General features: G+C 46.4%; 1 pseudogene; it reads left to right on the forward strand.

The window, feature by feature from the left end:
* The first annotated feature begins 1,068 nt into the window (after positions 1-1,068).
* LOC116458402 (PRELI domain containing protein 3B-like) lies at positions 1,069-13,496 on the forward strand (annotated as a pseudogene).
* The last annotated feature ends 2,488 nt before the right edge of the window (positions 13,497-15,984 follow it).

The raw sequence follows: 15,984 nt of genomic DNA on the forward strand, positions 1-15,984 counted from the left end.
CAGCCTGGTTAACATAATAAAGCCCCGTCTCCACTAAAATACAAAAAGTATGCTGGGCGCGGTGGCTCATGCCTGTAATCCCAGCACTTTGGGAGGGTGAGGCGGGCAGATCACCTGAGGTTGGGAGTTCAAGACCAGCCTGACCAACATGGTGAAACCCCATCCGTACTAAAAACCCAACATTAGCCAGGTATGGTGACACAGGCCTGTAATCCCAGCTACTCAGGAGGCTGAGGCGGGAGAATCACTTGAACCCATGAGGCAGATTTTGCACTGAGCTGAGATCACACCATTGCACTCCAGCCTGGGCAACAATAGCAAAACTCCACCTCAAAAAATAAAATAAAATACAAAAAGGAGCCAGGCATGGTGGCATGTGCCTCTAGTCCCAGCTACTGGGGAGGCTGAGGCAGGAGAATCTCTGGAACCCGTGAGGCGAAGGTTGCAGTGAGCCAAGATCACGCCACTGCACTCCAGCTGGGGCAAGAGAGTGAGACTCATCTCAGAAAAATAAAATAAAATATAATGTAATATAATACAATAAATATAGTATGGCAATTTTTTTTTTTTTTTTTTTGGAGACAGGGCCTCACTCTCTTGTGCAGAGTTGCCATCACAGCTCCTCTGTGATCCTGAGCTACAGCAATCCTCCAGCCTCAGCCTCCCAAGTAGCTGGGACTACAGGCACACAAGAGCACACCGGCTAATTTTTTATTTTTTGTAGAGACAGGGTCTCACTATGTTGCCCAGGCTGGTCATGAATCGCTGTGCTCAAGTGATCTTCCTGCCTTGGCCTCCCAAAGTGCTGGGATTATAGGTGTGAGCCACCATCCCTGGCCTAAATTTTTCACAGTTTTAAAATATAACAAATACTGATGGAAATACCCATGAAGAGAATTTTCAACATTAAGAAGGTTTGAGACCAGAAAGTTTGAGAACTGTAGATTGGAGGGAACATTATCATAATAAAGATCAAATTTTCCCAGACTCTCAATCCTGAGATGCTCCTTTGACTCTAAGGCCCTCCTTGAGGCTCCCTCTCCTTCCTTGGGATGTTTGACCCATAAAATGGGGTCAAAAACTGCTGCCGCGAACATCTCCAGTGCCACTACCCAAGGTCTGGGGAGACCCATGGGGTCAAAGGTGAAAGGGCAGGGGAGGAGAGGGACCAGGAGGTGGAGGAGGGGGAATAGGAGGAGGAAGAGGGCTGGCCGTGCACCTCCATCGCATATATCTGCTGGAGGCATGTTTCTGCAGGGTATTAGCCCCACCTAGCTCTCTCAGTGCCCCAGGTATCCCCTGCCCTCCCCACCCCCAACCTTGCCCTGGTGCCTTCTGCAGTCCCTCTCCCTCTCAGCATCCCAAGGACTCTTCTGCTTCCCCACAACCCTGGAGCACACCACTCCTGGAGTCTGTGTGCCCAAACCTCCATCAAGGACAATAAAGACAGCCTTACCTGGCAGAAATTAAGCTGTTGGCTGAGGGTGGCAGCTCATGCCTGTAATCCTAGTACATTGGGAGGCCAAGACAGGAGGATTGCTTGAGGCCAGGAATTTAAGACCAATCTGGCCAACATAGTAGACCCTGTCTCTATTATAAATATTTTTAAAAATTAAGCTGTTACTAGTTTTTTCTTTTCTTTTTTTTTTGAGATGAAGTCTCACTTTGTCGCCACACTAGAGGGCAGTGGTGCGATCTCAGCTCACTGCAACCTCCGCCTCCCAGGTTCAAGCAATTCTCCTGCCTCAGCCTCTCGAGTAGCTGGGATTACAGGCACACGCCACCATGCCCAGCTAATTTTTGTAGTTTTTAGTAGAGATGGGGTTTCACCATGTTAGCCAGGATAGTCTCAATCTCTTAACCTCGTGATCTGCCCTTCTCGGCCTCCCAAAGTGCTGGGATTACAGGCGTGAGCCACTGTGCCAGGCAGCTGTTACTAGTTTTTCAAGGAGATCACATGTGAATTAGATCCTGAGTTCTCCTATGTTTGGAAATAATTTTTTTCCAAACGCTGTTGCTATTGAGGCTCCAGAAATCAATCTGCCTCCCCACCCACCCCACCCCTTAGAGGTAACAAAGTGTTGTTATCTGGATGAAGCTGATTTTTTACATAGAACTGGAGAGGGGCCAGATATGGTGTCTCACACCTGTAATCCCAATAATTTGGGAGGCCAAAGTGGGAGGATTGTTTGAGCCCAGGAGTTTGAGACCAGCCTGGGTAGCATAGCAAGACCTTACTTCAAAACAAAAAAATTGGAGAGGATTTCACATTAGTGAGTCACTTAGCTGTCAGTTGTCCCTGACCCCAACAAGTCAAGTGAATTTGACTAGCTGCGGATTCCATATAGAAAGCAGAAAATCTGGGACAGGCATGGTGACTCACGCCTGTTATCCCAGCACTTTGGGAGGCCAAGGCAGGTGGATCGCTTGAGATCAGGAGTTCCAAAACAGCCTAGCCACATGACGAAACCCTGTCTCTACTAAAATACAGAAAAATAGCCAGGCTTGGTTGCACACACCTATAATCCCAGCTAATAGGGAGGCTGAGGCAGAAGAATCGCTTGAATCCAGGAGGCAGAGGTTGCAGCGAGCCAAGATCGCTCCACTGCACTCCAGCCTGGGTGACAGAGTGAGACTCCCTCTCAAAAAAAAAAAAAAAAAAAGGAAGCAGAAAATATTGTTATTCTTTGTTCTAGCTTCTCCTTACTTAACAGTTAACAACAACATAAGATAACTGTGAGACTAAAGATGCACACTCTTGATAATCCTTGTTGCTCATTAACTCAATAAATGAAAATGTGCCTTATACCTCCCGTGTGCCCTGAATTGTGGAGGGTGCTGGTTATAGTTATGTGCAAGGTAGATGTAATTTTGCTTGAACAAAGTGCCGCAGTGATGTCGTTGAAGGGTAAAGCGCCCACCACTGACAAAACCATTTCAGTCGACCTAATTTCATTAGCTCTCCTTAAGACAAGAGGATTAATTGATTACTTAGCAGCTGTATTATTTAGTCTGTTTCATCCTTTATTATTTTCATATTAGTAATCCTTTGTCAGCACCATTTTTTTCTACAAGGATGTCTCTTAAGAGCCACATTTATGTTTGCTGATTGATTTTTTCCTTTTTAGACCTAGACCTAGGTTTTTTGTTTTATTTTTTAAACAGAGCCTCGCCCTGTCACCCAGGCTGGAGTGCAATGGCACAATCTCGGCTCCCTGCAACCTCCACCTCCCGGGTTCAAGCGATTCTCCTGCCTCAGCCTCCCGGTGAGACCCCATGGGTCTCCCCAGACCTTGGCTACTGGCACTGGAGATGTTTGTAGCAGCAGTTTTTGACCCCATTTCTGGGTCAAACGCCCCAAGGAAGGAGAGGGAGCCTCAAGGAGGGCCTTAGAGTCAAAGGCCCCTGGGTTCAAGCGATCCTTACATCCCCCCACTGCCCTCCAGCCTACTCAATTGAGCGAGACTCCATCTAAAAAAAAAAAAAAAAAATTCCCCACCCCACCAAAATAAAAGGAGGCTCAGGAATCTGTGAACAATACCAAAGGGCTGATATTCATGACATCAGAGTTACAGAAGGAAAGAAGAAAAAGTGCAGTACAAAACAAAAATAGGTGAAGAAACAATAGCTAAAATTTTTCTAAATGTTGGCAAAAGACAGTAACTGACATTCACGAAGGCCAGCAGAACCTAAACAGAAAAAACCCAGAGAGTCTCTCTGAACTAACTCTGTTTCAGGGGGCTGCTTGATAATAAAATAAATAAATGAATAAAAAGGAAAGACCCAAATGAATCCAAATTGAGATAGATTACAATCAAACTTTGAAAATATAGACAAAGAAAATCTTGAAAATAGCCAGGGAAAGACAATGTATTGCCCACTGCATTCCAGCACTCTGGGGGGCCGAGGCGGGCGGATGACGAGGTCAGGAGTTCGAGACCAGCCTGACTAATATGGTGAAACCCCATCTCTACTAAAAATACAAAAACTAGCCAGGCATGGTGGCACACACCTCTAGTCCCAGCTACTAGGGAGGCTGAGGCAGGAAAATTGCTTGAACTCGGGAGGCGGAGGTTGCAGTGAGCCGAGATCATTCCACTGCACTTCAGCCTGGGTGACAGAGCAAGACTCCATCTCCAAAAAAAAAATTAATAAATAAATAAAAACATTTTATTATTGTTTTTGAGCCATTATTAGAAAAAAGAAAAAAATGTATTTGTGTGTGTGTGTGTGTGTGTGTAACAACATTTTACAACATTTTAAAATGCTTAACAGCCCGGGCATGGTGGCTCACATGGATAATCTCAGCACTTTGGGAGACCAAGGCAGGTGAACCCCTTAAGACCAGGAGTTCAAAATCAGCCTTTGAAACATAGTTAGACCCTGTCTCTATTATTTTTAAAAAGTAAAAAAAAAAAAAAAAAAAAAAAAACCTTTAAAAAGTGCTGAACAAAAAAAGGTGTCACCAAAACACACACATACACACACACACACACACACACACAAAGAGGTGTCACCTCAAAATTCCATGAAAATATTCTTCAGGAATAAAGATGAAATAAAGACATGCTTAGATACAAGGAAACTAAGAGAATGTGTTGCAAACAAAACTCTGAATAAATTGCCATAAGTTCAGATATAAGAGAAATTATATCAGAAGGAAGCTAGGAACATAAGAAATGAATGAAGAACAATAAAAAGGCTAAATACCCGAGTAAATAGCATGTACCCGGGTAAATAGAATATTCTTTTCCTCTTGAGTTTTTGTTTTTGTTTTTTGTTTTTTGAGATAGAGTCTCGCTCTGTTGCCCAGGCTGGAGCGCAGTGTCGCAATCTCGGCTCACTGCAAACTCCGCCTCCCTGGTTCAAGCGATTCTGCTGCCTCAGCCTCCTGAGTAGCTGGGACTACAGGCACGCACCACCACCCTGGCTAATTTTTGTATTTTTAGTGGAGGTGGGTTTTCACCATGTTGGCCAGGATGCTCCCAATCTCCTGACCTCGTGATCTACTCGCCTCCGCCTCCCAAAGTGCTGGGATTACGGATGTGAGCCACTGTGCCTGGCCTGAGCTTTTAAAAATATATTTCATAGTTGAAAACAAAAATTAAGGTAGCCGGATCACGAGGTCAGGAGTTTGAGATCAGCCTGGCCAACATAGTGAAACCCTGTTTCTACTAAAAATACAAAAATTAGCCGGGCATGGTGGCGTGCATCTGTAGTCCCAGCTACTCGAGAGGCTGAGGCAGAATCACTTTAACCTGGGAGGATCTCTGGGAGGCAGAGGTTGTGGTGAGCCGAGATCCTCCCACTACAATCCAGCTTGGGCAACAGAGTGAGACTCCATCTCAAAAAAAAGAAAACAATAATTATACTACTGGCTGGATACAGTGGCTCATGCCTGTAATCCCAGCACTTTGGGAGGCTGAGGTGGGCGAATCGCTTGGGGTCAGGAGTTTGAGACCAGCCAGGCCAACATAGTGAATCCCCATCTCTAATAAAAATCCAAAAATTTGCTGGACGTGGTGGTGCGCGCCTGTAATCCCAGCTACTCCAGAGGCTGAGGCAGGAGAATCGCTTGAACCCAGGAGATGGAGGTTGCAGTGAGCCAAGATCGTGCCACTGCACTAGAGCCTGGGCAACAGAGCAAGACTCCATCTCAAAGATAAATAAATAAAAATTAGGCTGGGTGCAAGGCCGTGCGCAGGGGCTCACACCTGTAATCCCAGCACTTTGGGACGCCGAGGTGGGCAGATCACAAGGTCAGGAGATCGAGACCATCCTGGCTAACATGGTGAAACCCCATCTCTTCTAAAAATGCAAAAAATTAGCCGGGCGGGGTGACGGGCGCCTGTAGTCTCAGCTGCTGGGGAAGCTGAGGCAGGAGAACGGCGTGAACCCAGGAGGCGGAGCTTGCAGTGAGCCGAGATTGCATCACTGCACTCCAGCCTGGGCAACAGAGCAAGAATCTGTCTTAAAAACAAAACAAAACAAAACAACAACAAAAAAAATTAGGCTGGGTGCGGTGGCTCACACCTGTAATCCCAGCACTTTGGGAGGCCAAGGCAGGCAGATCACCTGAGGTCAAAAGATCGAGGCCATCCTGGCCAACATGGCGAAACCAAAAATTAGCTGGGTGTGGTGGCGCCCGCCTGTAGTCCCAGCTACTTGGGAGACTGAGGCAGGAGAATCACTTGAACCCAGGAGGCAGAAGTTTCAGTGAGCCGAGATCACACTACTGCACTCCAGCCTGTTGACAGAGCGAGACTCCGTCTCAAAATTAAATAAATAGGCCAGGCGCGGTGGCTCACGCTTGTAATCCCAGCACTTTGGGAGGCCGAGGCGGGCGGATCACGAGGTCAGGAGATCGAGACCACGGTGAAACCCCGTCTCTACTAAAAATACAAAAAAAAATTGGCCGGGCGTGGTGGCGGGCGCCTGTAGTCCCAGCTACTCGGAGAGGCTGAGGCAGGAGAATGGCGTGAACCCGGGAGGCGGAGCTTGCAGTGAGCCGAGATCGCACCACTGCACTCCAGCCGAGGCGACAGAACAAGACTCCGTCTCAAAAAAAATAAATAAATAAATAAAATAAATAAATAAAAATTAATTATGAGATAGCTTTTACTTTGCTATTTATTCCTTTTTATTTATTTTAGAGATGGGGGTCATGTTATGTTGCCCAGGGCAGTCTCGAACTCCTAGCAATCCTTCCTCCTTGGTCTCCCAAAGTGCTGGGATTACAGTTGTGAGCCACATTCCTTCCAGCTTACTGGGCTATTTAAAGGTTTCCAATACTACCATATCCTGCTGATCAAAAGCTCTAACTTGCAAAAAAAAAAAAATCTACCTTGCATATCAATATACTTATATCTCTCTATCTATCTATCTATCTATCTATCTATCTATCTATCTATCTATCTATCTAAAACTGTGAGTGAAACCAAATGGGTAACCAACTTTAACGCTACTTTACTGGATAATGTTATTTGATGCTGAAAAGTTTTAAACCTGGTGTCCAGGAGGGAAGCCTTAGTGTAAACACATGATTGTGTCCAGTGATTTGTCATTTTACAAATCCCACACTAGATGGCAGATTTTAAACAGGATTTTCTGGGTCACAAATTAATTAGGAAAAAATGGCTAGGCACGGTGGCTCACACCTGTGATCCCAGCACTTTGGGAGGTACAGGGGGCAGATCACCTGAGGATAGGAGCTCAAGACCAGCCTGGCCAACATGGTGAAACCCCGTATCTACTAAAAATACAAAAATTAGCTGGCCATGGTTTTGGGAGCCTGTAATCCCAGCTACTCGGGAGGCTGAGGCACGAGAATCACTTGAACCCGGGAGGCAGAGGTTGCAGTGAGCAGAGATTTCACCACTGCACTCCAATTTAGGTGACAGAGTAAGACTCTGTCTCAAAATAATAATAATTAGGAATATCTATCTATCTATCTATCATCTATCTATCTATCTATCTATCTATCTATCTATCTATCTATCTATCTATGTATCTATCTGCAAAGGAAAAAATCTGGGTGTGGAGGCTCATGTCCGTAATCCCAGCACTTTGGGAGGCTGAGGTGGGAGGCTGAGGTGGTAGAATAAATTGAGCCCAGGATTTCGAGACCAGCCAGGGAAACATGGGGAAAACCCATCTCTACAAAAAATATAGAAATTAGCTGGGCAGCCAGGCATGATAGCTCATGCCTGTAATCCAAGCACTTTGGTGGATCACCTGAGGTCAGGAGTTCAAGACCAGCCTGGCCATCATGGCGAAACCCCATCTCTCAAAAGAAAAAAAAAAGAAAGAAAAAAAATTAGTCAGGCATGGTGGCGTGCACCTGTAATCCTAGCTACCAAGGAGGCTGAGGCAGGAGAATTGCTTGAACCAAGATTGTGCCACTGCACCCCAGCCTGGGTGACAGAGCAAGACTCCATGTCAAAATAAGTAAATAAATAAATTAGCTGGGCGTGGTGGTGCTCACCCGTGGTCCCAGCTACTCCAGGGTGCTGAGGCAGGGGGATCACCTGAGCCTTGGGAGGTCGAGGCTCCAGTGACCTGTAATCTTGCCATTGCCTCCAGCTTGGGGAACAGAGTGAGGACCTGTCACCCAGGCTGGAGTACAGTGGCACAGTTTCTGCTAACTGCAAACTTCGCCTTCCAGATTCAAGCGATTCTCCTGCCTCAGCCTTCCGAATAGCTGGGATTACAGCATGTGCCACCATGCCCAGCTAATTTTGTATTTTTAGTAGAGACAGGGTTTCTCCATGTTGGTCAGGCCAGTCTCAAACTCCCGACCTCAGCTGATCCATCTGCCTCGGCCTCCCAAAGTGCTGGGATTACAGGCATGAGCCACCGGGCCCAGCCAGCATCTGTTTTTAGTTTAGTTTAGATTAGTTTAGTTTTTGAGAGGGATTTTTGGTCTTGTTGCCCAGGCTGGAGTGCAATGGCGTGATCCCCCTCACTGCAACCTCTGCCTCCCGGGTTCAAGCGATTCTCATGCCTCAGCCTCCCGAGTAGATAGAATTACAAGCACCTGCCACCACGCCCGGCAAATTGTTGGTATTTTTAGTAGAAATGGGGTTTTGCCACACTGGCCAGGCTCCAAACTCCTGAACCCAGGTGATCCGCCTGCTTCGGCCTCCCAAAGTGCTGGGATTACAAGCATGAGCCACCTTGCCCGGCCCAGCATCTGTCATTTTTTGACTTTTTAATAATAGTCATCTTGACTGGTGTGAGTTCGTATCTCATTGTGGTTTCCATTTCTTTAATGATTAGCGATGTGGAACATTTTTTCTTGTTGGCCAAGTGTATGTCTTCTTTTGAAAATTATCTGTTCATGTCCTTTGCTCACTTTTTTTTTTTTTTTTTGAGATGAAGTCTCACTCTTGTCCCCCAGGCTGGAGTGCAATGGCGTGATCTTGGCTCACTGCGACCTCTGCCTCTCGGGTTCAAGCGATTCTCCTGCCTCACCCCCCCGAGTAACTGGGATTACAGGCGCCTGCCACCATGCCCCAGCTAATTTTTGTATTTTTTTTTTAGTAGAGACGGGGTTTCACCAGGTTGGACAGGCTGGTCTTGAATTCCTGACCTCAGGTGATCCATCCGCCTCGGCCTGCCAAAGTGCTGAGATTACAGGCATGAGCCACCGCACCCGACTGTCCTTTGCTCACTTTTTAATGGTGTTGTTTGTTTTTTCGCTTGTTAATTTGTTTAATTTCCTTATAGATTCTCGATATGAGACTTTTGTTGGATGCATAGTTTGCAAATATTTTCTCCCAGTCTGTAGATTGTCTTTTTATTCTGTTGATAGTTTCTTTTACTGTGCAGAAGCTCTTTAGTTTAATTAGGTCCCATTTGTCAATTTTCTGTTTTAATTTAATTATATGTATTTATTTGTTTTTTGAAAATAGAGACAGGATCTCGCTATGCTGCCCAGGCTAGTCCAGCGGGACTGAAACACTTTTTTTTTTTTTTTTTTTGAGACAGAGACAGAATCTCGCCCTGTCACCCAGGCTGGAATATAGTGGTGTGATCTTGGCTCACTGCAACCTCTGCCTCCCAGGTTCAAGCGATACTTGTGCCTCAGCCTCCCAAGTATCTGGGACTACAGGTGTGTGCCCCCATGCCTGGCTAATTTTTTTTTTTTTTTTTGAGACGGAGTCTTGCTCTGTCGCCCAGGCTGGAGTGCAGTGGTGCGATCCTGGCTCACTGCAAGCTCCGCCTTCCGGGTTGACGCCATTCTCCTGCCTCAACCTCCCGAGTAGCTGGGACTACAGGCGCCCGCCATGACGCCCGGCTAATTTTTTATATTTTTAGTAGAGATGGGGTTTCACCACGTTAGCCAGGATGGTCTCGATCTCCTGACCTCGTGATCCACCCACCTCGGCCTCCCAAAGTGCTGCGATTACAGGCACGAGCCACTGCGCCAGGCCTAATTTTGTATTTTCTGTAGAGACAGGGTTTGGCCATGGTGACCCAGCAGGTCTTGAACTCCTGGTCTCGAGTGATCCCCCAGCCTAGGCCCCTGAAAGTTCTGGGATTATAGGCTTGAGCCACTGCTCCTGGTGGATACTGATTTTTGTATACTGATTTTGTATCATGAAACTTTGCTGAAGTTCTTTTTCAGATCTAGGAGCTTTGGGACAGAGCCTTTGGGGTTTTTTAGGTATAGAATCACATCGTCTACAACAGAGATAGTCTGACTTCCTAATTGAGGTTCCCAAACCTCAATTCTTGACTTCTGTGCACCCACAGGCTCAACACCACATGGACGCTGCCAAGTCTTAGAGCTTCCACCCTCTGAAGGAACAGTCTGAGCTGTACCTTGGCCCCTTTTAGTCATGGCTGGAGTGTCTGGGACACAGGGCAACAAGTCCCTAGACTGCACACAGCACAGGATCTCTGGGCCCAGCCCACAGAACCACTTTTTCCTCCTAGGCCTCTGGACCTCTGATGGCAGGGGCTGCCATGAATACCTCTGACATTCCCTGAAGACATTTTTCCCATTGTCTTGGGGATTAACATTCAGCTCCTCACTACTTATGCAAATTTCTGCATCCGGGTTGCCTTTCTCCTCAGAAAATGAGATTTTCTTTTCTGTTGCATTGTCAGGTTGCAATTTTCCAATCTTTTATGCTCTGCTTCCTTTATAAACCTGAATGCCTTTAACAGCACCCAAGTCACCACTTGAATGCTTTGACGCTAGGAAATTTCTTCCACCAGATACCCTAAGTCATCTCTGTCAAATTCAAAGTTCCACAAATCTCTAGGGCAGGGGTAAAATGCTGCCAGTCTCTTGGCTAAAACATAACAAGAGTCACCTTTGCTTCAGTTCCCAGCAAGTTCCTCGTTTCCATCTGAGACCACCTCAGCCTGGACTTTATTGTCCATAATACTATCAGCATTTTGGTCAAAGCCATTCAACAAGTCTCTAGGGAGCGCCAAACTTTCCCACATTTTCCTATCTTCTTCTGAGCCCTCCAAACTCTTCCAGTCTCTGCCTGTTACCCAGTTCCAAAGTAGCTTCCACATTTTTGGGTATCTACAGCAGTGCCCTGCTCTACTAGTACCAATTTAATGTATGAGTCCATTTTCATGCTGCTGATAAAGACATACCTGAGACTGGGAAGAAAAAGAAGTTTAATGAACTTACAGTTCCACATGGCTGAGGAGGCCTCACAGTCTTGGCAGAAGGCAAGGAGGAGCAAGTCACGTCTCACGTGGATGGCAGCATGCAAAAAAGAGAGGGCTTGTGCAAGGAAACTCTGGTTTTTAAAACCGTCAGACCTCATGAGACTCATTCACTATCAGGAGAACAGTGCAGGAAAGCCCTGACCCATAATTCAATCACCTCCCACCAGGTTCCTCCCATGATATGTGGGAATTATGGGAGTTACAATTCAAGATGAGATTTGGGTGGGGACACAGCCAAAGCATATCACTGCTGTCAAGCAAAGCTGAGAGATTTAACTGGTAAAGAAACAAGCCCTTTTTAGATTCAGGCAGTTTAATACTGACAGCAATAGTAAGATTGGCAAAGATGCCAGCGCCCTGTGTCCATTTTCCCACCAGACAACACCAAAACAAAAGAGGCCAGGTGATAATGCAACATGGGTGATGGGAGCTCTGTTTCTGCAGAGCCAATTTCACACTAAGCAGTTTGATGGGATGCTGGGGGTGGGGTGGGGACAGGTGTAGCCTCTTTGCCTAATTGTCCCCTAGCACTGCCCAGTCATTGCACAGGCTGCTGGAACCGTGAAGATTTGAACTTTGGAGCATCTCTTTGACCACCCACGAGAAACTCTTACAATAGCTGCAATGCAGTAATAGCCAAACCCTATGAACTTGAGTGTGGTTGGAGTTGATGTGTTAGACAGACATATAGATCCCTCTGAAAAGTTGCAGTCACAGACTTAGCACAGACTGGCGACTACCTTCCACTGTGAAGTCTCTTATTGGTGCAAGACACAAAACATTTGTTAAGAACGTTCGAGGCTGGGCGCAGTGGCTCACGCTTGTAATCCCAGCACTTTGGGAGGCCAAGGCGGGCGGATAACGAGGTCAGGAGATCGAGACCACGATGAAACCCCGTCTCTACTAAAAATACAAAAAATTAGCTGGGCATGGTGGCGGGCGCCTGTAATCCCAGCTACTCGGAGAGGCTGAGGCAGGAGAATGGCGTGAACCCGGGAGGCAGAGCTTGCAGTGAGCCGAGATTGCTCCACTGCACTCCAGCCTGGGTGACAGAGCAAAACTCTGTCTAAAAAAAAAAAAAAAGAACATTCGGTACTTGATCCTGTAGAGAAAACAATGGAACAGGAATCTACCAACATTTCATTTACAAACATATTTTAAGTAGGTGAGAGGCTTATATACAAGTCACATCCTCAGGACACAGAAAAAATCCTATTTTGACTCAGGAAGCCATAATCACTGTGAAAGGAGTCAGCCTCCGCAATTACTTTGCAGGACTGATGGCAAGTATGTTATCTCCAAATGCTAACAAAGGGCAAGAAACAGGGGAATGCAGGCCAGGCGTGGTGGCACACGCCTGTAATCCCAGCACCTTGGGAGGCCGAGGCAGGGGGATCACCTGAGATCAGGAGTTCGAGACCAGCCTGGCCAACATGGAGAAACCCCGTCTCTACTAAAAATACAAAATTAGCCGGGCATGGTGGCACATGCCTGTAATCCCAGCTACTAGGGAGGCTGAGGCAGGAGAATCGCTTGAACCTGGGAGGTGGAGGTTGCGGTGAGCCGAGATTGCACCATTGCACTCCAGCCTGGGCAACAAGAGCGAAACTCCATCTCAAAAAAAAAATGGGTTTACATAATTTTCCACTCCTTTTTCATCCTGATCACTTATCCAGGTAGCAGCCTAGAAAAGATCAATCTCTTTCTGGGGACAGCTGCATTTAATCACTAAATTAAGGTACCTTGCTAAGTTGTGTGTGTCAGAGGCATTTGAACCAGACCAACTCCATCTTGAATAGGGACTGGTAAAATAAGGCTGAGACCTACTGGTCTGCATTCTCAGATGGTTAACGCATTCTAAGTCACAGGATGACATAGGAGGTCAGCACAAGATATAGCTCATAAAGACGTTGCTGATAAAACAGGCTGCAGTAAAGATGCTGGCTAAAACCCACCAAAACCAAGATGTGAGCGTGACCTCTGGTCGTCCTCACTGCTACACTCTCACCAGCACCATGACAGTTTACAAATGCCATGGCAACATCAGGAAGTTACCCTATATGGTCTAAAAAGGGGAAGCATAAATAATCCACCCCTTGTTTAGCATATCATCAAAAAACAACCACAAAAATGGGCAACCAGCAGCCCTTGGGGCTGCTCTGTCTATAGAGTAGCCATTCTTTTATTCCTTTACTTTCTTAATAAACTTGCTTTCTCTTTACAGACTCTCCCTGAATTCCTTCTTGCGCAAGATCCAGCAACCCTCTCTTGGGGTCTGGATTGGGACCCCTTTCCTGTAACATGTATACCAGGAGAAAGGAAGTAGAGTCAAGGTATCAGTTCACTGTTGCAAACTGCATCTAATACCAAAAGCCAAACGCAAGAAGTTAGCAGCAGTAAGATGGCCCTGAGACAGGGTCCAGAGTCTGATCTCTCAGAACTGGGTGGAAGGGTCACACTTGCTGAAATGTGCCCTCCCACAATGTGCAGCTTTAGCAGGAATCACTACTTAGAAATGCAAACAGTCTCTGTAACAGAAACAAAGAGCCAATGAGCAGATCAATTTCAGATGGTCCCATCAGAGATCAGTCCTTTTCTGTAGGCAATTGTGACTCAGCTGGTCCAGCCAGCATCCATGATGTTTTCACAGCTTTGCCTTTCGAGTCAAATCTGCAACTGTATCAGAGCCTGAGTTTTGTTTTTTAAGCAGAGCGACTTTGTCAAATTTGCTTTGTCTTAGCTAGCTAATAGGCAAGCCAGCCCAGAAAACTTGTCAGTTACAAACTTTCCCTGAAAACAAAACAAAACTGGATGAGGTCTCTATCTTCTTTTATGTCCTTGGGAGCTTGACCTTGTAACCACGTGGTGGTACTTTCTTTTTTTTTTTTTTTTTGAGATGGAGTCTTGCTTTGTCACCCAGGCTGGAGTGCAATGGCGCAATCTCGGCTTACTACAACCTCCGCCTCCCGGTTTCAAGCTATTCTCCTGCCTTAGCCTCCCCAGTAGCTGGGACTACAGGCGTGTGCCACCATGTCCAGCTAATTTTTGTATTTTTAGTAGAGACAGGGTTTCGCCATGTTGGCCAGGCTGGTCTCGAACTCCTGACCTCAGATGATCTGCCCATCTCGGCCTCCCAAAGTGCTGCAGTTACAGGCGTGAGCCATCATGCCCAGCCACCACGTGGTGGTACTTTATTTTGGTCTCTGCCATTTTACAATAGTAGGCCGGGTTCAGTCCTCGCTTAGGAAATGAGTACTTTCTGGTTGATACCTGTGTGACTTTTACCATTTGTTGATTCTCTTCCCCTGCATGAACAAGGTCTGGCTTCCCTTCTTAACCTTCTTAAATTTTCCTTTCTGGCTGGGTGCGGTGGCTCACGCCTGTAATCCCAGGGCTTTGGGAGGCTGGTCTCCAACTCCTGACCTCAGGTGATCCACCCACCTAGGCCTCACAAAGTGCTGGGATTACAGGCGTGAGCCACAACTTCCCACCTCATTCTTTTTTTTTTTTTTGAAACAGAGTCGTGCTCTGTCGCCCAGGCTGGAGTGCAGTGGCATGATCTCAGCTCACTGCAACCTCCGCTTCCCGGGTTCCAGTGATTCTCCAGCCTCAACCTCCCGAGTAGCTGGGACTACAGGCACCCGCCACCACGCCTGTCTAATTTTTTGTATTTTTAGTAAAGATGGGGTTTCACTGTGTTAGCCAGGATGGTCTCGATCTCCTAACCTCGTGATCCGCCCACCTTGGCCTCCCAAGTGCTGGGATTACAGATGTGAACCACCACACCCAGCCCCGGGCTCATTCTTTGATCTATTTGATTTTAGGTGGTTTGATTTATGGGGACCCTGTGTAAGGAACATATTCTAAACTGTTGGTATTATCCTCCTGATAGTAATAATAATAGTCTCCCTGGTGCACTGTATTCTCCCAAAGGTTTTAAATCTTTACATGCAGCCATCTCTAGAATGTCAAATGGTCTCTGTTCAACTGGAATGACAAGAGCTGAAAGAAATGTGCAACCACGAGGACACAGTAACCTACAAACGACACACTGAGGCCAGAAACCCAAAATGATGGTAACGGAAAATGGCGCTACGGCCCTAAATTCTGGTCACACTATCAGCTAAGTGAGAACCTGAACAGAAAGGGGTAATTTTTTTAAACAAAATTATGGAAGGCCATTGTTTTGGACTGAGCTCATGTGCTAGGCCCCAACAGACCAAACCAAACAAAAATGAGTTGCTTGGCTGGGCGCGGTGGCTCATGCCTGTAATCCTAGCACTTCGGGAGGCCGAGGTGGGCGGATCACCTGAGGTCAGGAGTTCGAGACCAGCCTCAACATGGAGAAACCCCGTCTCTACTAAAAATACAAAAAAAAATTAGATGGGCATGGTGGTGCATGCCTGGAATCCCAGCTACTTGGGTGGCTGGGGCAGGAGAATTGCTCGAACCTGGGAGGCAGAGGGTGCGGTGAGCCAAGATCGCGCCATTGCACTCCAGCCTGGGCAATAAGAGCGAAACTCAGTCTCAAAAAAAAAAAAAAAAAGCCAAAAAAAAAAAAAAAAAGGAGTTGCTCGTATTAAATGTGACATAAATTAAGACTTTAAGGAAACACATAGATCCTAGAATAGACCAGGTTTTGTTTTTCTCCTGTAAACAGGACGTTCCCAGCATAAGAAATTACACTCTACTGGGTCCTTGTTTCCACCTTGCAAAGCCCACAGTGTTCTGTTTCCCAGTGAGTTTCAATATCAAATAAGTACATTTATGATGGTGATAGTGAAATCA

Source organism: Hylobates moloch, unplaced genomic scaffold (assembly GCF_009828535.3).
Source record: "Hylobates moloch isolate HMO894 unplaced genomic scaffold, HMol_V3 SCAFFOLD_19, whole genome shotgun sequence".
Classification (NCBI taxonomy): domain Eukaryota; kingdom Metazoa; phylum Chordata; class Mammalia; order Primates; family Hylobatidae; genus Hylobates; species Hylobates moloch.